Raw genomic sequence first — 21,210 nt, 5'->3', positions numbered from 1 at the left:
GTTTGGGGTCCCGAATGGCAGTGAGGGAGGAGATGTGGGCACAAGTGAAGCATATCCTGTGGTCACAGAGGTGGGTGTCAAGGGGACAATTGGTAGGGAAGGGAGTCACAGTGTCACAGTGCGAGCAGTCCCTGCAGAAGTTGGAGATGGGAGGAGAGGAGAATATGTGTCTAGTCGTGGGATCATGTAGTAGGTGGTGGAAATGGCAGTGGAGGATGTGTTGGATGCAGAAGCTGGTGGGGTGGTAGGAGAGGACGAGGAATCCTGTCCTTGTTGCATGTGGGGGAAGAGGGGGCCAGGGCAGATGTGCTGGTTATGCAGGTAGGCACCGAGTTGATGGTACTAGAGGGAAAGCCACATTGTTTGAAGAAGGAGGACATGTCTGATGATCCGGCATGGAAGTCCTTATCCTGGGTCTGGATATGACAGAGATAGAAGAATTGAGAGAATGGAATGGAACAGGTGAGAAGAGGTGTAGTCGAGGTAGCTCTGGAAGTTGGTGGTTAGATCAAGGAGTCCTGAAGAAACTAGGACAATTTAAAGAGCTCCCAGGTTAGTAAGAACATAAAAATTGGCAATTTATTTAGACAACAATTATAAGTGATGCACCAATATAGCAGGACTTAGCACATTCCATATGCAACTTGAAATAAAATATTACAATTATGTTATTTTTTACACTGATGTGTTTATTCCACTGAGCCTATTGAAATATTTCAAAGATTCAAAAAGTTTAGGCTGACTGGGTGTTATGCATCATTCAGGTGCCTTGCACTTCGGGTTTGGTGACCATGACTCTCCATCCGTCACGATCTCCAACCCTCTGAATTGTAGTTGTTGCCTCCTCTGTTCTCCTTTGGTGAAGGCTCCATCTTTGAGCTGAGACTGTAGTTGATGTTGAGTTCATGATTATAGAAGAGAAAAATACTGAAGTGGTTTCCCATTGCCTTCTTCAGTTACAGTGTCCATACTGGATGGGTAACCCTGGCCATTGATCAGCAGATTCATCTGCCCAGCCTTTTTAGTTTTACAACCATAAATTCCAATTTGTAGGATCTACTTGTAAAAACCATCCACCATCTGCAATCCATGGCTTCATTTGACCCTGATTGGAAGACTAAACAGGTACCACACCTTGCCCAAGGGTGACCTGTAGGCTGTTGGACAGAAGGATCTCCCTTTGCTGAACAATTGTACAGCACTGACATAGGTTGGTTACATATACTGGAGTCATTGGTTATTAGCGCACAGATAGAATACAGATTACAGATTCATACCATGTTGCAGGCATCACCACGCTGAAAACCATTAAAAATGCAAAATAAATAATTACTGTTCAGTTCCGGTGGGTGAGACCTGCAAAGCAAGGAATTATAAATTATGGTGATATATTGGTTGTCTGGTGGAGGACCTGTTGGTCTCCAAATTAAAAATGGATATAGAGGTAGTGGAGAAAACTGAAGCTAGATTTGTAGAACTAGCTAGTTTTAATTGTCAGGTAAGGCTTAACAGGTTGGGATCCCTTCCTAAAGATAAAGGACAGTCAATGGATGTCCAGATTTAGACCTTTAAATTTGCAAAAGTAGAGAAGATTGCTCCATGTGCATGAATCCAAATCTAGGACGATATAGATAAGATAGTCACAAATTAATACACATTGAATTCAAGAGTATCTGCACTGCAGGATGATTTTGGAAATGTGGAACTTCCTGTCACAAGGAAAAGTTAAAGCAAATAGTACAGATGCTTTTAAGAGAATGCTGAATGAACATAAAGAAAGGAAAACAAGATAAAGCTGATAAGAGTGTTTGAAATAATCTGGGAGGAGACTATGACAATGTGAAAGATAATGTGATTGATTAGCTAGATGATGCTTTGCTTCTGAACACTAAATTTTCGATACACTTAGTTTAAAATTCATAGCTTTAAATACATCTATACATGCAAATTAAAGTCTATTACACAACACTGGACTCCCATCACTGTCATTAGTTCAAGCTTATTATCATCTGATTGTACAAGTAATTAAACAATGTTCTCTGGTCCTTCATGCAAAAAAATACAAACACAGTACACATACGATGATACATATACAGAATGTATGTACACATATAAAAATAAATATTGTTCAATATTTCATCATTTTATATTGCTTCATCTAATTCAAGAGCATTAAAAAAAGTAGAAACTGTGAAAGTAGTAGATAATTGGGCAACATGTGTGAAATAAAAACCATACTGCCCAACAAATGGAAATAAGGTCACACTTAATTCTTGGTCTGCCTGGACTTATCTTTCTGGAGCACTCTACATGGATATATCATTGTCTGGTTTGGAGCCGCCTTATCTCAGGACGAGAAAAAAAAACTCAAGAGGGTTGTTTACTCAGCCTGTGACTTCACTCCATTGAGGACATCTACCTGAGGTGATATCTCAAAAAAAAAGCAGCCTCTATCCTCAAGAAACCCCACCACCCAGGTCTGGCCCTCTTCACTCTGCTACCATCGGGAAGGAGGTACAGGAGCCTAAAGCACTCAGCAGCACAAGGACAGCTTCTTCCCCACTACCATCAGATTCCTGAATAATCAATGAACCAAAGACACTGCTTTACTTGTTGAGCTCTACTATTTTTTATTTTGTTGTTAATATCATTGTTGTAAGATGGTTCATAATATGAATATTTGCACTAAAGATGCTGCCACAAACTTGTTCATGACAATTAATTCTGATTCTAATTTATCCGGAGTAATCCTCCAGGACAATAGAATATGGATCTGTTACATGATGAACAACCATATCAGCATACTTCACATGCTGAAACTCCCAGCCAGAGATAAGCACAATTTTAATGTATTTTTTAATTTAGACATACAGCATGATAAAAGGCCCTTTTGGCCCCTGAGACCATGCTGCCCATTTACACCCAGATTACCTATAACCTGGTATGTTTAGAAGGGTGGGAGGAAACTAGAGTGCCTGAAGGAAACCCTTATAGACACGGGAGAATGTACAATGTACAATGTACAGCGCTGGATTCGAACCTGGGTCATTGGCGCTGTGACAGCATTGCACTAACCATACAATAACCCTGCCATTGATATGGGTGATATGTTGAAATCATTATCAATTGAAGACAAGTTAATCCCAAATTTAAAAAAAAAAGAATTGGACTGATTTGGTGTCCTTTATAACCAAAATTCATCCCAATTTTTTTTTACAATCAGTGAAAGAATTTAAAAACCTAATCCAACTTTAACAAACAGAGATGATTTAATAACCAGATATTAGTTTTCAGTGCTTTTGGTGAAGAACAAAATATTGGGGAAAGGATATCTGGGGAAATCCTCTCGTCTTCCACAATATGTAGTTGTTGGATCTTTCACTTTTACGTGAAGCGCTGATGGGAGTCCTTTATAGTACACAAGGTTCAATTTCTGGGTTACCTTCCTTCTGCACATAGGAGTTGGACATTCAGTCTAATCTGGTCACATTTGTGGCTGGCGTTAAACTGGGGAACACTCGCTTGCTAATGTTGGCTAAAACTAGGAAATCTAAATGATAAAACTGATATAATTAATTTGAGATAAATGCAATGAAAAAGAATGAAACATATTTGCTAAATTCTGCTGAATCAATTAACATCCAAAAAAAAAATTTAGACATACTGCACAGCCCTTCTGGCCCATGAACTCATGCCATCCAAATACTCCAATTAACCTATGGACCCCATATCTTTTCAAAGGTGGGAGGTATCCAGAGGAAATGCATGCAGACACAAGGATAATGTACAAAGTCCTTGCAAACTATGCTGGATTTGAACCCGGGTTACTGCTAAGTTAACTATGCCGCCTATAATGGCTGAGAGAGATCTGAAACGGACAGTAGATCTCACAATTCCAGTTGTCGTGGATCCGATTAATAAGGGCCAAGAAAATTTGTTAGTGAGACAATGTTCAGGCCCCTGGGAAGAGTGCAGAGAGAGACTTAACCTGACTGTCAGTAAGGTTGGGATTGCAAGAAAAGGTTTGGAAAACCTCGAAGGAAGCCAGATGAGAAAACTTTATTAAAGTATGTTAGGTACCGAATGCAGCGAACGAGATCCATCCTCAAGCATTATTCCAAGACAAACAATTCATTGGTAAAAATAAGAAAGGAGAATGATGCTGGGAATAGGTTCCAGGTTGAAAAGGACAATCCAGTCATGACATTGATGAATGGAGAGAAAAGTGAGCTAGCCTCCCCTATCATTAGCCCTTGTTTACAAATTTACACAATGCTCAATGTTCTCTATTGTTTAAAAGTTATGGGAGGTACCTCATTTTTGAAAGAGTCTGTAAGTGACTCAGTGATTGCAGCAAGATGCTTCTGTAAATCAAGAAACCCTTAAAAATCAGTGATTTGTGAAGGTTTGCAACATCAAAGGTCTAAGTCTTAGCTGTCTTCTCCCCCTCATTCAAACGGTTTCCCCCCCCCCCCCCCCCCCGCCAAGTCAACAATAAAAAAACAACCCTTTAAAATGACTTGTTAAAATGTGGCTTCAGGAACTAAATAAAAATAGTTGAAACAACCTGACAGAAATAAAACATCCAGTGTTCTATCCACAATCTAGTGGATGCCCACTCATTTTAAAATTCAATTTGTACTTTAACAGAAGAGTTATTTCTTCTCCCTCCTCTCACTAGCCTTAACCTTACCTCTCCTGTCTCTTGGTATGGTGGGTAGGCCAGGAACCTCTATCACCTCACGGCATTCATTCCCCATGCCCCAACAAGTACAGATCTGTTTTTGCAGGATAGCCATACTATCCCTGTTAACCTAATCCACTCTAAATTTGATTATTTCATGTTTAACCCAAATCTATTTTTTTAAAATTTCAACAGGCCATTTCAGACTATGAGCCTGTGATGCCCAACTACACCAAATTAGCCTCCAACCCCGATACATTTTGAACCTAATGGTTTTTTTAAATCTAATGGTTTACACTAGCGCAAATGGTCAGGTTGTAAACTGAATATAACTTACGCTCTAAATCCTAACTCTGATATGTCAACTCTTAACATGAAAATCTAACATAACAGCCTCACTGGAACTTAAATTTTTACCTTAAAACCTCTAGGTAATGAATTTACCATACACCAATGACACAAATCCTGAAGTTTCACTTTAATCTTTACTTAGTTATTAATCCCAAAATTTCTCCAAAATCTTGACAGTTATAATTTTAGATTATAATGGAAAGTTTTCAACTCTAATCATTAACGTCAAAATTTAGTTTTAACTTCCTTACATGAAGGCAATCCTCACTTCTATCTCAGACATTAAAATGACCTAACCATAAAACAAGATCTCTAATTCTAACATCCAATGCCTAAGATCCAAAATACAGATTAACCGTGATCTAATTGTTCATCTTTCCTAGTTGACTGCCAGCCCAGAGTTTAGTCATTAATGTGTGCTGGTGCCTCTGTTGGTGTGGGATCCAGAAACCACCCAAAGGAGCTGTTTTTTTAAGTCCTTCAAAAGACACATGCTGCCAGTAGCTGAGGTAAAGTGATCTACCTTGGAGTCACCCATGATCAAATTTGCTCTGAGCTTTTTGTCCAGCAATGTTGTTATTGGTTTACTTGCATGTCTGTAACTTTGCTTTATTTCTGGAAAAAACGCCTGAAAAGGTAAATGGAATTTGCATGCAGTGATCTAAAGGACTCTGCCCCAAGAATCAGGTGCATGTTCATTTGTTTCACGATCAGGGGACACAAATTACTTACAATTTACAAATTTCATTTGTTTCCCTTTCCTGTTTGCTTGCTCATTTGGCAAAGACAAATTTCAGAAAATTTACTTTGTTCAAACTTCCTCATTTTTTTTAGACATAGCAGGCCATTTTAGCCTATGAGTCCATGCCACCCAATTACACACAATTAATCTACAACCCCCAGTACATTTCAAACAGTGGGAGGAAACCAGAGCCCCCGGGAAATACACATGCAGACATGGGGAGAACATACAAACTCCTGACAGACCGCACAGGATTCAAACCCTGGTCCTGATCACTGGCGGTGTAATAGCCTTGCGCTAACCTCTATTCCAACTTTTTCTTCTTAGGAATCAAAGTAAAATATTTGCATAGTGAAAAAAAGAACAAAACTGTGTGCACAACTGAGGGATTGTTGAAGTCCTACAAAGTTGTTGCAAGATATCCTAAGCCTTTTACTCCATTCCCTTGAAATCCCATTTACCTTCTTAATTGTCAAGTTTATTGTCATCTGATTGCACAAGCACAACCTAACAAAACAGCGTTGTCCAGACTCTGTGCAAAACACACAACACACAAGCAGACATAACAAACATATAGATAGGCAATACGTAATGTGGACTTGTATTCACATGTACAAATACATCAATTAATATCATTTTGTAAATTTGAGAGTGTCGGATCGTTAGTGTGAGCAGATCCTTTGATTGTGCAGCATTCTCACTGCCCGTGAGAAGAAGCTGTTCCTCAGTCAGGTGGTGCTGGCTCTGATCCTCCTATATCTCTTTCCTTATGGAGCTATAGCTGTTTATAATTGTTTGCTATACCTAAATGCTATCTTTCTGTGTTTGTTGCACAAGATCATTGAGACAAGTAGTAACTTCACACTATTGAAATACTTCTCCACTTTTCCATTCTGCGCCCCTAAATAGATAAATTCATATTTCCCTTCCAAAATCTCCTTTATCTTTCCATTAAATTACTGAACTTGTGATCTCTTTGATCTCTGTGAAACTATTTGCCCTTCACAGATCCTCCTTTTAAACTGACTTTTATATGAGAGACTGAGACTGACACATGACTCTCAGTCTCCATTATTAATATAGATTGTAAATATTTGAGGCCCCAGTACTGATCTTGGTTGGTATCTTTCCAGCTGCAGCTTGCCAATTTGATAATGACTTGTTTATTCTTACCCCATGCTTTTGGTTTGTGTCCGTTATCCAACCTTCTACTACAGCAATGCCATCTTCAATTCACGAGCCCTCATCTTTTTCAGTAATCTTTCTTCTGACATCTTCTCAAATGCCTTTTAGAAACACGTTCATAACATCTGCCGTCTTCCTGTTATCCATCCATTCCAATTAATTGCATTCTCAGAAAACTCAAACTTCTCAAACTCAAGTTCCCTTTCATAAATTCAGATGTTGATTCAGACTAATCATATTATGCTTTCCTCAGTGCTCAATTATGTGCAATAAAAGATCTCTGGAGGAACTCAGTGGGTCAGGTATTATCCAGGGAGGGAAATATACAGCCAATGTTTTAGGTCAAGACCTTTAATCTCCATGCTGCCTAACCTGCTGAGTTCCTCCAGCAGTCCATTTTCTGCTCAAGAGTCCAGCATCAGCAGTGTTTTAATAAATTGTTCACAATTGATATTACTGGAGTGCACTTCTTTCCTTTCTTCGTTAGTAGTGTTACACTGTCTGCTTTCTGAACTGCTCAAAACTTTTCAAAATCAAGAGAGTTTTTGGAAAATGAGACCAATGCATCCATTATCTGGGTATGCCATCTTCTTGACTATCTCAAGTCAAAGGCTGTTAGGCTCAGGGAACTGATCATCACATCGTCCCATCAGTTTGTTGAGTTCTTTTTCTCCAGTGACATCATTCTTTGATGGGTTCTACAATTCTCCCTATCCTCAGAGCTACTAGTTATTTGTACATTCACAAACTTTTGTTTTATCCATATTTTCGTTGAGTTGAACTTGGATGTGTCACTTTTCCCTTGAATCTTTATTTCACAACAGAATATAGATTAATTGAAAATGACAAAACATGTAAATTACTGCCATTGCATATCCACCATTTGAACCTAGACAAATAACATAGCCATCATATCTTTCTAATTTGCTTCCTTTAAATTTAATATTCATATTTTGTCCCTGTTTTTAAAAATGTTTTTATTTTAATTTTGTGGCCAAACAAGTATCAAGAATAAATCATTGCAGATATTTAAAGTAAAGGGAAAAATGAATAATTGATACAGGTTGTCCATGATTCCAAATAACCTCATCTCTCCTTCCCCCCCAAATAAAACCCCATGAGAGAAGAAGCAAAATAGTAAAAAGAGAAAGTGAATGAAAAAAAAAAGAAATAAAAAAGAGAAAAAAGAAAAGAAGGAGGAGCTGTCGGGATCTGGAATCCACTCCAGAAATTTTAACTCTTTTTCTTGCTTGGATCTTGAATATGGGAAATAACAGGAATGTAAAAAAAAAAGCCCCAAAACAGAATTAGAATCTATAATATTCAGATCTGCGTTGTGCAAATATGGCTGCCTTAACTTCAAAAACATGCTTAAACTGTAAGTAATTTTCTCCAGGGGAACACAACAATTCATTCCTGCATTCCAGAAGGGAATCAGACTTCCAAGTAACCCCAATAAATTTCCTGGCCACAGCTAATACAACTTTAAGAAATTCGAATTGGTACTTACGCAGCATAATTTTAGGTCTTATGTCCACAATATTTCCTAAGAGAAACAATTCTGGACTTTGTAGCAATTGTTTCCCAATAATCTGGTTTAATAAAATTCTTAAATTTTCCCAAAAGTGTTTCACATTAGAGCATGACCAGGTAGAACGTTTATATCTAAAACATATATCCGATATATTAGAATTTAATTTATGCAACTTCTTCAGAGTAAGATATAGCTGATGCAAAAAATTACATTTCACCAGTCTGTACCTTACATTAATTGTACTAGTCATGCAATTCTGACATAGATCAGACCAGATCTTATCATCAATCATTCAAGTCTGATTCCCATCTTTGTTTTGACTTATATAACTCCCGTTTAGGGGTGTCCGACTGAAGTAAAAAATACATTACTAATGTAAACTTCTTTATGTTCCCCTTTCGATATTTTGTACCTGTTGATTACTTTCAGCTAACTCACAGCCACTAGAAGTTAAGGGTGAAATGTTTAAAGGAAACTTTAAGGAACACTTCTTCAAGCCGAGAGCAGTGAGAGTAGGGAACGAACAACTAGATGAAATGGTGATTTCAAATAGATTAAAAATGTAGATAGGTACATGAATGGGACGGGATATGGAGGGCTATGGTCTGGGTGGAGGTTAATGGGATTAAGCAGATGATAATTTGGCACATACTCGATGGACCGACAGGCCTATTTCTTTGCTGTGGAGTTCTATGGTTTTATGTATGGAGTGAAGATGTGGGTCCTCAGATCCTGCTCGCTAATGACTAAAGATATTATGGAATCATTGATTAAATGAACAAATAGTTAAAACATTAAAAATGAAAAATGTATTTAAAACCCATGTAACCACTATTGCTAAATTAAAAACATAAAACTACTTTGAAATACCGAAATATTTATATATATATTTATTTATATACATATATATATTTTTTTAAACTTTCAAATAAATATCAGTGAGCTCATTCAGATGAATGGGGCAGTTCAAGCAGCAGTAAGTACCCTTGGCTTAAAATTGAGGGAATGATATGATGTGTCAAGAACCACAACTTTGAATTCCCTTTTATAAAACTGAATTGTTTTACAGGGCCTGCAAAAGTGTTTTTTAATGACCAGTAGTTTCATGCTTTTTGCTTTCCTCTTCTTTTGAATAATAATTCAAGGGAGAGAGCAAAAGATGAGATGTGTGCAGATCTGCCCTCCACTTTGCTTGCTTTGGTCACCTTGCCACCTGCAAGTAGCTGGTGCTTCTCAACAGACCACTGGCAAGCAATCAGTGTATTCCAAACAGTCTAAATTCAATTACTCTTCTCCAGAGACTGATGAACCATTGGATTACTTATTGACCCTGTTTCATTATGCATGACTGGATCTAAAATAGCCAGTTCCCATTTTGGATCCACAATGTACCATGCAAAGAAATCACTCAGAATTAATTCCTTTGACTCACCATCAAGATAATGCCAAAATCATTTGCCCAGATTACATGAAAATAAAAGTCCCCTATGATTATTGCATGATTGCCACAAGCCCTCATTATTTCACAATTGATAGTCGAACAATTTAGCAACTGTTATTCAAAAGTAGAGGGAGACAGAAAGCAGCAAATTATTGGTCAGTTAACAAATCTTTCCTTGGTGAAACGTTGGAAGCTTTTATTAAATGTAGGCCATTTAAAACTATTTGAGGCAATGAGACAAAATCAACATGGTTTTGTAAAAGGGACATTGCGTTTGACCAATATGGGGTGTCACAGTTTGTGCAGTTGTTAGCGCAATGCCTTTATAGCACCAGTGATTGGGAGCAGACCAGGGTTGTTTGCAAGGAGTTTGTTCATTCTCCCCATGTCTGCAGGGGTTTTCCCCAGGGGCTCCAGTTTCCTCCCATCATTTGAACTTTATTGGGGGTGTAGTAAATTGTGTGGCACAGATTCATGGGCAGAAATGGCTTGTTACCATGCTGTATGTCTATATGTCTAAAGTTGAATGAAGTGAGGCATGAAGTGTCCTTGGAGTTCATGGATGAACTAAAATACTTTGAGGGGAACTGATAGATCACAATATACCTAGATTTCTAGAATCTAGTTGATAAAGTTATTGAGAAACTACCTACTCCTGCTTATCAATTCAATGTTCATCTGTGCATTTATGTTATCAGAGCACCCCCCCCACCCCCGACCAACTTCTCCCCTCAGCTCCTTTTCTATTCTACTCACCATTCCAAAATCCAATATTCAGTTTCTTGTCTTGGTCATCTTGCAACCATGAATCAGTAAATGCTATAAGATCAAGTGAATTTATCTTTATTGATGGCAATATTTTGTTTCTATCTCCTTATGTACACTACGTGCATTCAGGTGAAGTATATTCAATGTTGATGTTACCTTTTGTCTGGTTTTGCAGATGCAGTTTCTGTCACACTCAGATAATAAAGATTCACATTGCTATTACCTTGTCCTTACAGTTGTAATGTTCTAATTTCCCCTCACCTCAACCTTCCCTTGGGACTGATTCATTTGAAGCCTGCCCCAATGGAATAGTTTTCATTCTATGGTGTTAACCCCTCCCCTGGGTCTGATTCATGTGAAGTCTGTCCCAACAGAATAATTTTCATTCTATGGGTGTTAACAGAATGAAAATCCTTTTCTTATACAAATTTATCAACTAATTGATAGATCTGATCCTATGTAAAGTTGGCTCCAGTGTTGATCCAGATGTAACTACCTCTGTGGCTCTGTGCATTAATTTAGGAACTGAATCCACTTTATTCCTCAGCAGAATTTTTGTAGGTCTCCCTCTATTGTTGTCGATCATGGCAACTAGATTTCTTAACATTGCCAAGTCTTTGGAATTTTCATTATCAGATGCAGAGAACAATATTTACCCCCAGGGCCAGATTAACGTAGTAGCGAAAATAGCATATGCTACGGACCCTGGATTTTCAGGGCCCTTGCATTTACCTACTATGAATTATGAGCAACATTTTTGTTTTCATCATTGTGCAGCGGCTATGAGATACCACACTGATAGTCTGTGGTAATAACCCCAATTAAAGGTGATAATTGTCTAAAATCGATAACCTTAAAGGGGAGGCGCCACTGTCCTCACCCGACCACCTCACTCCTAGACCTACCTGGCTGCTCACCAATTTAACTCCTGATGTGGCAGGAAAGGTGCAGTGGCTGCCAGAGTTCACGGGAGTTCCACTCCGGTGTCTGATTGGGCCACCCGGCGGCTGGTGGCTGGCTCAATGCGGGATCAATGCTCTCTTCATTACCCATCATTCCCCATGCAGCTGGAACCATTCCGCCAGCGCCGCTGCAGCAGGGTAATGCAGATAAGTTACAGCAACATGGGAGATTATAGGTAACTAAGACGGCCATTGAGCAGCCTCCACTACCGCAACTCAGTTGGGTAAGTAAGTTTTAACAGGGGAGGGGAGGGGAGGGGAGGGTACAATTTCAGTGTAAGTGCAAAATGTGTTAGTAAGTTTTAATGGGGGGGGGGGGGAAACTTTGGTGCTTGCCATAGGTGTTGTTCCCTAGATATGCACTGAATATATGTTGATCTGAGAAAGCTAGCATAATTTTGCTGAGAATAATTAAGACTATTTCAAACTTTGACACTGTGTCAGGGTGGGGGGAGGGGGGGGGGGAGAAAGCACTACAGTCACACTTCTCCTTATTGTGCACGCACCAGCTGGCACTTTGTGCATTGCTGTCACACTCCCCCCCTCTCATTGCGCCACCCGATACTGTTTAGGATCGCGCATTTAGGGTCCATTTAAAAATAAATACAGGTCCTGGAATATCTTAATCCAGCACTGTCTTCCCCCTTGACTATATTGTTCCTGACAGCTACTTTTCTCCTTTTCACTCATCTCTCTTGAGGCCTGTGGTGATCTGGTCAGAGAGCTTATCTTTCCTATAGTATTGTTTATGTTCATACAGACAGTTGGTATCTTACAACCTTTGAACTAATCAAAAGCTGAGACTCCTTCAGTTCATGCTTGTCCAATATAGCCTTACCCACAGTCGTATTCCTTTGTCTCTGACCACAGTTTACCACAAGCAATTTCCCAACAAATTCTTGCCCTCACCTGAAATTTCTTTGACTGCTCTTGTTCAAATAATGTAATAGGTTCTCTTACACTTGTACGAGATAGTAATGGATCTTCAGTTGAATATCTAATCCAAAAAGGGACACTTGCCACAGTGTAGCACAGGGTACTAACACCAATTGCAATAACTAATATTGTTATAAAGTACATTTAACAGAGGAGCACATTCAAGGCTGAAAAGAAATGGAATTTCATTCAAGAGAAATTGCGGTAGGAAACTGTGCGTCCAACACATGCCCGCAAGATACCTCTTCACAGTAAACTCAGTGCTGTTCCTCCTCACAACTCAAGCTGAGTGCGAATCTGTTTTTATATCCTGACTGCCCCTTGCTTAACCCCCACTGAAAAGGCAAAAAAAAAGAAAGTTGAACCATCCACTGCTTACTGTGGGGGAGTTTCCATGAGAAATAATGTTATGGCATATTGCAGGGGGGGGGGGTGGTGGGGGGAAGAGATAATTTGATTCTGGTGAAACACATACCAGATTTATGAAAAGGCTGGATTGTGTCAAACCAGAAGTTGATATTTTTGCAAAAAGATTTTTTCAAAATTCTTCTCCTTTAGGCAAACAAGAGAGATAGTGTTTCCTTAACAGCCGAAGCTTTTCAAATGTTAACTCCAATTGCTGCTCTCTCAAGATGAAAACCATCTGTCTCATAAGTGCACTTTACACTCACAGCGCAATGAAACCCCACAACCTGCCTGCCTTCTGCGACTGACTCTCAACAGCAATTTCACTTCAATGCCACATTGCCAAGAAAAAATGTTTCTTTTTTTCTTTAAACAGGCGCAGCTACAGAAGTTTGGTCTCAGTGCCAACATAAGCAGGCGGCCCGACAAGGAGTGCGAGACCAGCACGACGACTCGAAAGACTTACTCTTTGAAAAGGAAAGCCATTCATTTTATTTCTGCCGGCAAGAACAAAATGACCATTGTTGTCCCTGTTACTCTGACAGGTTTTATTAAGTCTGTTGTGGGGGAGAAAATGTGAGTGAGAGAGCAAAAGAGAGGGAGGGAGTAGAAGAGAGGGAGAGTGGGAGGGAGAAGGAGGGAGAGGGAGGTAGGAAGAAAAGGAGAAAGGGAAAGGTTGAGATTGTGGGAGCAAGGTGGGGAGAGAGGGAGAAAAAGGAGGGAGGGGGAGTGAAGGAGGGGAAAGGAGGGGGAGAGAACGAGAGAGAGGGTGGGAGAGGGAGAGGGGGAAGTAGAGTGAGAGGGAGGGAGGGGGAGATGGGGAAAGAGGGGTCACTCGGTGAGTCTCAAGTCTGGCTCCGAAGCTGACAGCCTGCTTTTGATGCTCTGTTATGTCAACACCCAGACTAAATTTGAAGTGGGAACCAGAATAGATTAGGCAAGCTATTGCTGTCCCTCTCTCTCAAAAAAACTTCCTGCAGACAGCTTTCCAACTAATTCTTGACCTTACATCAAAATTTTCTGGCCACTCATGGAATTTATGATTTATAATTTTTCCTGGTTCCTGTAATCTCCACCCACCCATATAGAATTAAAAAATGAAACAAATTAAAAGATTGGAAAATAATGAATTCACGGCAATTTCTCTGACTGATCCCCTTGACTTCAAGGTGACAGCAGGCTCTCCATTGTACATTACCTAAGTGGCTGAGAGTCTCAGAACTGAGTTTTGGAGAATGACTCAGTATCAGACAAACCATGAAAACATGCAGGCCCTTTCTGCATCCAGTAGAATAAAGTTCAAGCGGATTATTTTCTTCTCCAGAGTATGCTCTGACCAATTGCAATGATTACAGCTATGGCACGGGGATCTTAACCTGTCGCCAATTACAGATAGAAGGATCTTTAAGAAGCTTTATTGAAAGCCAGATACATTATCCTATTGGGGCTACTGTGATCTGAATTGGTTGGACATGCAACTGATGATTAAATTGTTCCTGCTTCAGAGTTTTATTGCCAACTTATTATTCTTCTAAAAGGATATTATTTGCTGTGCATTATTGGTCAGGGGGTCTAAAGTTTTTGAGGAGAAACCTTAGGTTTTTTTAAGGCACTCATCTTACAAATTTGTTCAATTTATAGTTTAGCATAATGAACAAAATTTGGACAATTTATCTGAGAAGAATGTCAAATGTCAGTGATTATTTGATGATAAAGAGTGAGCTTCATGTACTTAGTGATAGATCTGACAGGCTGGTACCCTAGGTCTGACTGACTGCATCATCTGTGGTTGTTGGTTGTGTGACCAGTGATTAGAAATAGGCCCAGGCTCCTCACATTGGATTTGGCTGCCTGGTTTCCACATGGACCCATGTAATTCCCCTCATTTAGTTAATGAATGATCTGAATATTCAGACCCACACACAAAATGCAAGTCTCTGTAAACCTCTTCTTCTCCAAGTATTGCCACTTGCCTTGAAGTTAGACATCCATAAATCACACCGTAGTGGGGGTAAAACTGGACTATATCCCAGGCCTAAAACAAATGCAAGAAGGTTTAAATTTCATAGTTTTATTCTGCACTCATTTCTTTGTCCTAATCATTCATATACTTGAGAAGAAACACAGGGTGGGGTAGTATCTAAACCTTTAAAAGCCTGTTCCTTCTGTGTTTTTGGAGGCCCAAATACCATTTGCAGACCTAATCCCTGAGACAGTTTGAAGTTAGCTTGATTATATTTCTCTTAAATTGACTTGTGCAAATAGAGATGCTCCTGGGATTTAACAAAGAACTAGTAAGGAATTTGCAAAAACAATATTGCACAATGGTGAATGGAAAGAGCTTGTTAAAAGCTCCCTCTGACATTCCCGAAACTTCTTTATTTTGTAATTCTGTGCACCTGCCCATTGCCAGTTTGAAGAAGCCAATGAACATAATAGAAATACTTGGAGAGAAAGCGTGTGTGTGTGTGTGTGTGTGTGTGTGTGTGTGTGTGTGTGTGTGTGTGTGTGTGTGTGTGTGTGTGTGTGTGTGTGTGTGTGTGCACATGCGTGTGCGTGCATGCGTGCGTGTTGGAGAGAGAAAGAGAGAGAGTTGCATTGAGAGCCTCAGTCATGAGAAAGGAAAAGATTAAGAAAGAATGCTGAGACCTCAAAGTACATAGATGGAGAGAATGGGAAGAAGGTCCACATAGGCAAAAGAAAGGAAAGAGCATGGGAAATCCAAAATAAAGGCTTTAATTTTAAATCTGGGAAGAATTTGGCTGTTCACATTGCAGGAAACTCAGCCCCTGTAATCAGGCCCAAATTAGATTTGATTCCTGGGCCTCCCTGGCCAAACTCACATCAGAAGTGTGTTGGAAGTGATGAGAATTGCATGGCAGCCTGCATGTAACCTCCAAAAATAGAGTAGACATGACTCGGGGCATCACAGGCAAAACCTTCCCCATTATTGAGTACATCTACAGAGAACTCTGCTGTCAGAGAGCAGCAACAATCAGCAAAGACCCTCACCACCCAACACTCGTTCTGTTCTCACTGCTGCCATCAGGAAAGAGGTGTCGGTGCCACAAGACTCACCCCACCAGGTTCAGGAACAGCTGCTACCCCTCCACCGTCAGACTCCTCAACAACAAACTCAATCAGGGACTCGTTTAAGGACTCTTGTGCACTTTATTGATTTTCTTTTTTATTCTCTCTGTATTGCACAGTTTGTTTACATTCTTTATCAGTTTACAGTTCTTTGTTTGTTTACATGTTTACATTGTGAACAGTTTATTTTTTGCACTACCAATTAGTGGTAATTCTGCCACACCCACAAGAAAAAAGAATCTCAGGGTTGTTTGTGGTGTCATGTATGTACTCTGACAATAAATCTGAATCTGAAGTTCATTCATGGGATGTGGCTCTTGCTTGAAAGTTGTCATTGCCCATCCCTTAATTGCTCCCGATGATGAACTACTGACTTGTCTGGTAAACCTACTCACACCATACTGTTGACCAGGGAAGACCCAATGACGATAAATGAACAGTGACATATTTCTAAATCAGAATGAGGATAAACTACAAATGTTCATGTTCCCATTGGCTTGTTCTTCTTAATTCTTGTGGAATATGCCACCATAGTTGCTTTGGTGAGCAACTGTCATTGTGATGTGCCAGTTCTGAAAAGAAGGCAGGTTTAGCATGAAGGATGAACTGGACTGCTTCATTAATGATTTCGCTGAGCACTTTTGCTCTGTCTGCATCAGTGACAGGGATCTCCTAGTGGCCAACCATTTTAATTCTGCACCCCTCTCCTATGCTGACATTTGTTCATGGCCTCTGTCAAACCAAGACTACCCATAAGTTGGAGGAACAGCACCTAATTTTCTGTCTGGGCACTCTTCGACCAGATGGCATTAATATCGATTTCTCAGGATTGTGTTCGCCTACTTCCTGCTCTCCCTCCCTTCCCATTCCTTCTGAATTCTTTTCTCCAGCTCTCCACCCCTTCCCTCTCCATTCACAGAGTCACCCCCCCTCCTCTCCCCTGTTTGCTGGTGACCCTCCCTCCTTTATCTACCTATTACTTCCTGCCTGTGTGACTGTGTTGCTCTTTCTGCCCCATCCCCACCATTTTGTTGGGCGCCTGCCTACATTTTTTTTATACCTTGAAGAAGGACTCAAGCCTGAAATGTAAGCTATGTATCTTTATTTTTGCTACATAAACTACACTGTTTGGCCTGATGAGTTTTTATTTCAATCACAGTGCCTGCATGTTTTACTTCTTCTTCATCCTAGATGGATTTGAGAGAAGTTGGAACTGTTTTCATAAAGGCAAGTAGATGACAGTCCTGACATGTCTTAAAGGATGTGGAAATTCATGAAGGAGTCAGGATGTGAGGCACTCATCGCAGAATTAAATCACAAAAATCTATAGACACTAAAACCTACAGCCTTCTCCACATCAGAGAGACAGGTTGCAGATTGGCAGATCACTTTGCTGAGCACCTCTGCTCCCTCTGCCACAACAAAGACCACCCAGTAGCCAATCATTTCAATTCTGAGTCACACTCCCGTGATCACATGTTGTCCATGGCTTTATGTACTGTCCCACCGTGACCACACACACAGATTGGAGGAACAACACCTCTCTGGGCACCCTCCAGCCAGATGGCCTTAACCTTGACTTTTCTGACTTCTGCTAACCAGCTCACCCATTTTCCCCCTCCCTCCTTCCTGTTTTTCCAGTTCTCCCCTCCTTTTCCATCCACCCACCTAATCATCCCTCCAAAAGGATGCTGTCCCATCCTTCCCTTCTCCACCTGTCATCTCCTGCCTTTGCCAACACACCCCCTTCCCTTCTTTTTCGTCCCCCATCCTTTTGTTCGGACATCCATTGATGCCTTTTCAATGAAGGGCTCAAGCCCAAAAATGTTAGTTATGTATTTTTACCTTTGCTACGTAAAGGACACTACTTGACCAGCTGAGTTTTGCCAGCATTTTGTGTTTTTCTCATCACAGAATGCCCAGTATCTAACATGACCATAGTACTGATCCTGCTTAATGTTCTAGTCCATGACGATTCCCAGGATGTTAACAGTGGTGCACTCGATGAATGATAAGCCTTCATGGTTAGACTGTCTCTGTGAATGCAATCATTAAATGGTCTCATTCTGTGTGCAAATATTATTTCTACATAGTAGCCCATGCCTGAAAGTTGACCAGGTCTTGTAGCCAAGGCATGAATTGGCCCTGCTTCTGAAGTGTTCCAATTGCAATTGAACATCTGTCACCTCTGTACATCTGATTTTATGAAGGAGGGAAGGAAAGGTATTGATGAGATGGCTAAAGATAGCTGGTGCTAAAATGCTGGCCTGATTAAATCTTCCAATGATGTTTTGGGATTAAGATAATCAATTCACAACAGCCACAGCCATCTTCCTCTGTACATGGCACCACCAGCCAGGGGAGAGCTTTTCTTCTTGATTCAATTAATTTCGCTTTTATGCCACATTCATTCAAATGCAATCTCTGCTCTGATCAAAGATACAATGAATACTTGAGCCAAGTAACTTATCTGACGTAACCTAAAACTGAACATTACTGACGAGATTATTGGTGGGTACATGCTACTTGTTTGCGTTGTGGACACCTTCATTGATTACACTGGACAACAATTTAAAAAAACAAAAGGCTTGCTTCCTGAATAAAATTTGGGGATTATGATTGACAACTTCAAGCTATCATGTAGGAAGTTGGAGCATCAGTAAATTAATTTTTATTGAATTTAGCACGTTTAATCACATAATGATGCCTACACATTTGCATTAGTTCAACTGACCTAAAAAATGTTTTGCCATCGATTTTCATTTGAACTCAGCATCTGATGCCTCTAGCGTCAGTGTCCAACAATAGATGGCCAGCATTGATGGATTCCAGGTGCCTTGATGCCCCTTTCCTATGGTTGCGAAAGTCCTGGTGAAACCTTATACCATGTTTGTCGCAGAGGGCGCCATGGTCAGCAGGGACGAAGTCTAAGTGCGAATGCAGAAATGAATTTTCAAAGACATGTTGCAATTCATGGTTTTATATGCTTGAAGTGGACGTAATATATGACAGGAAATCACAAAAAAATGGTTATAACCAAAAAAGCAGTATGTGATAGGAAAATTTTCAGGTGATTTTTGTAATCAGCATCCCAAAAATCCATGATGCACCCAAAAGTGATCAGGAAGAAACATATTTGTTGTCCAGTGTTATTGAGTCCACTTTATCTTTGCCAGGTGGAAGGGTCGAAATCATCCAACAACTATATGAAACGAATGAATGAAAGAGAAAACACAAGAGACAGAGAAAGAGAAATATAGGAATGAATGATGTATATAAAACTGGAAAAACAACTAACAGAAGCACATCCAAGAACACCCTGGTAATAATACAAATGTTGGCATTGCACATTGTTAATGATTCTAGAAAGAATTAGTTGACTGAGGTATATGGTGAATAACATTCTGAAATCCATTAAACATTCAAAAACCATGCAATGATTCAGCTTGTTTGTCCATCCTCAGGCATGTTCCAGATACTGCAGGATTGGTAAGATTTTCCATGATCTCATTAGATATTTTAGTAAGAAATTGGGACCCATGCCCCAGACAATGATAAGCAGATGATTCTCAATTTCATTGATATTTATTTGAAATGCACAAACCTCTGAAGAATCTGCTATTTTCTCCATAGAAATCTCAATAGTTTCTTCTGATTGGCTGCAGGCACTACAGTATGATTCCTGAGAAGGCAGAGGGGAACATGATAGAATGCAGTCTACAAATTTGCCCGTGACGCCACAGTCGTCGGCAGAATCGCAGACAGCATTGAGGAAGCGTATAGGAGGGAGATAGATAAACTAGTTGATGTCACAACAACAATTGTGCCCTCAGTGTTAGCAAAACCAAGGAGCTGATTGTTGACGTTAGGAGGAAATTAATAGACTATGGACCAGTCCTCATCAAGGGGTCATTAGTGGAGAGGGTCCAGAACTTTAAATTTCTGGCCGTCAATGTTTCTGGGGGATCTGTGTCAGGCCTCCACGCTGATGCAATCATTAAAAAGTCTTGCCAGCAGCTATACTTCATGAGGAGCTTGAGGAGATTCGATACGTCACCAACGACTCAAAAATTTCTAAGTGTACCGTGGAGAATATTTTGCCTGGTTGCACCATGGCCTGGTATGAAGGTTCCAATACTCAGGAAAAAAAAGACTCCAGTGAGTTGCTAACTCAGCCTACAACATTACGGGCACCAATCTTTACTCCAACAAGGTAATCTCCAAAAGGCTGCGAATCAAGATAGCAACCTCTATCCTCAAGGACCACCGCCACCCAGAACATCCCCTCTTCAACTGCTGCCACCAGGAAAGAGGTACATGAGCCTGGAGATGAGCACTGAGTGACACAAGGACAGCTACTTACCCTCTGCCATTGGATTTCTCAATGGACGATGAACCACAGACACTACCTCACTTACTCCTGTTTTCTTGCATTATTTATTTATTTTTGTAAGTAATTTATTTCAATATTTGATGCTGCCACAAAAGAACAAATTTTGTGTCATGTTCACATCAATAAATTCTGATTTTATTCTATCTTTACAATTATGGACTCTTTTGTGTAGTCTTCCAAAGGCGCTATTTGCCTTGGCGAGTCTGTTGTCTATCTCATTGTCGATCCTTGCATCTGATGAAATGGTGCAGCCGAGATAGGTAAACTGGTTGACCGTTTTGAGTTTTGTGTGCCCGATGGAGATGTTGGGGGGCTGGTAGTCATGGTGGGGAGCTGGCTGATGGAGGACCTCAGTTTTCTTCAGGCTGACTTCCAGGCCAAACATTTTGGCAGTTTCCGCAAAGCAGGACGTCAAGCGCTGAAGAGCTGGCTCTGAATGGGCAACTAAAGCGGCATCATCTGCAAAGAGTAGTTCACGGACAAGTTTCTCTTGTGTCTTGGTGTGAGCTTGCAGGCGCCTCAGATTGAAGAGACTGCCATCCGTGCGGTACCGGATGTAAACAGCGTCTTCATTGTTGGGGTCTGGAAAAACAACCAACTGAAAAACCTCACAAAGATAAGCGTATACAGAGCCGTTGTCATACCCACACTCCTGTTCGGCTCCGAATCATGGGTCCTCTACCGGCACCACCTACGGCTCCTAGAACGCTTCCACCAGC

The 21,210-nt window shown here is 40.3% G+C and overlaps 1 protein-coding gene across 12 annotated transcripts in view; it reads right to left on the bottom strand.

Moving 5' to 3' along the window:
• Positions 1-21,210, bottom strand: part of foxp4 (forkhead box P4) — a 371,685-nt gene that overhangs the window by 179,667 nt on the left and 170,808 nt on the right. The window lies entirely within an intron of this gene.

The sequence above is a fragment of the Narcine bancroftii genome, chromosome 5 (assembly GCF_036971445.1).
Source record: "Narcine bancroftii isolate sNarBan1 chromosome 5, sNarBan1.hap1, whole genome shotgun sequence".
NCBI lineage: Eukaryota > Metazoa > Chordata > Chondrichthyes > Torpediniformes > Narcinidae > Narcine > Narcine bancroftii.
Note: the sequence above shows the minus strand (reverse complement) of the source record. Positions and strands in the feature narration are given on the sequence as shown.